Below are 1,426 nucleotides of genomic sequence, written 5' to 3'. Positions count from 1 at the left end.
ATTAGGATGGAAATGAAGGTCATTTGCTAAAAGGTATACTGCAGCAGTGGAAAATAGAACTATAAAACCTTTAACATTGTCATTCTCTTATAGGTCAGCTGACGTCAGTATGTCAGGTCAACAGTATTGCAAGAACATATGTTTTAATCAGGTACTAAAAGTATTTTCTCAGATTTGATAAGATTTTTTGTCAACCTCTGGATAACCATATTAGTTGGAAGAGCTTCTTTTAAGGTGCGGTTACATGGGAAAGATTACATGTATTGCAGTTGCACCATGTGCATAAGCCACTGTTTTCTCATACACACACTTGGGGTACTAGATTTAATTTCTCTGAATTAACCTGAGATGTAGGCTCTTCTGAACAATTCTGTCCATATGCTTGAATCCAGTTGATGCATGTAGGAATATACAATATAATGTCCACATCTTAGGAGAACTTTTATATTATCAGAAATTTGTTAGTGATGAAATGCTCGTGCGTGCCTTTAGATATAGTGCTAATTGTTTTTTGCTTATGTTTTCTTTTCATCTCATTTACCAAAAGTTTTAGTGTAAACTGCCAGCTGTGTGTATTTCAAATACTATGCAAGTAATTCATCACTGCCAACAGTAACTGTGGAAACTTGAGTGGAAAGCTATGGGCTGGTAACTTATGATCACAGTATATGTATTTTAATATGTTCTTTCTGTGTTGACATATTAGTTTTTTTTTTTTCAGTTACTCTTTTGAAGTGATATTTAGTGAGAGTTGTAGGCTATTATGATTATGGTATATTTCAGAATAGCAGCAAAAACATTTTTTGTTGAGTCATGCATCACTGTGGACACCAATACGATGAGATTTTTAATTAGAATTTCATTGTTTGAAAGTATAATGGTTGTTATTTTTGAATTGGAATTATGTTTTCACTTATATAACCAGTAACTGCAATTAACAATAATTGAAATATTTAAACTATTATGAACTAGGCCTTGCATCAAATCTGCAAAGAGTCACCTTTAATATCTAAGAACACTGAACAGAACCAAGAATCTGTGTTGTTCCCCACTTGTCATTTGATTATTTATGTCAGTTTATAGTAATCACACATTATGATTATGCTTCTATCTTCTACAGGTTTTCAGTGCAGATATGTCTGCAAACAGTCTTCCATTTTTTGTGTCAATTAAAACCTGAGCATAAGTAGACATGGTGATCAAATAATGTCCATTTCCCCCAACATCGGCATATTTTCAAGCTTGAATAGTTTGCAAAAGTGCAATGAGAAGCTTTAATAACATTAAAGATAATTAATTATACCCATATAGTTTATAATTGGGTAATTTTAGATACTGAAAGAAGAGTTTCTGTTCATCAGCTAGTACTTACCTACTAAACACCATAGAAATGAATGATGTCAGAATCCTCATAAATGTCATATTT

Source organism: Penaeus monodon, chromosome 29, assembly GCF_015228065.2.
Source record: "Penaeus monodon isolate SGIC_2016 chromosome 29, NSTDA_Pmon_1, whole genome shotgun sequence".
Taxonomy (NCBI): Eukaryota; Metazoa; Arthropoda; class Malacostraca; order Decapoda; family Penaeidae; genus Penaeus; species Penaeus monodon.
The sequence above is the reverse complement of the archived record's forward strand: the minus strand, read 5'-3'. Positions refer to the sequence as shown.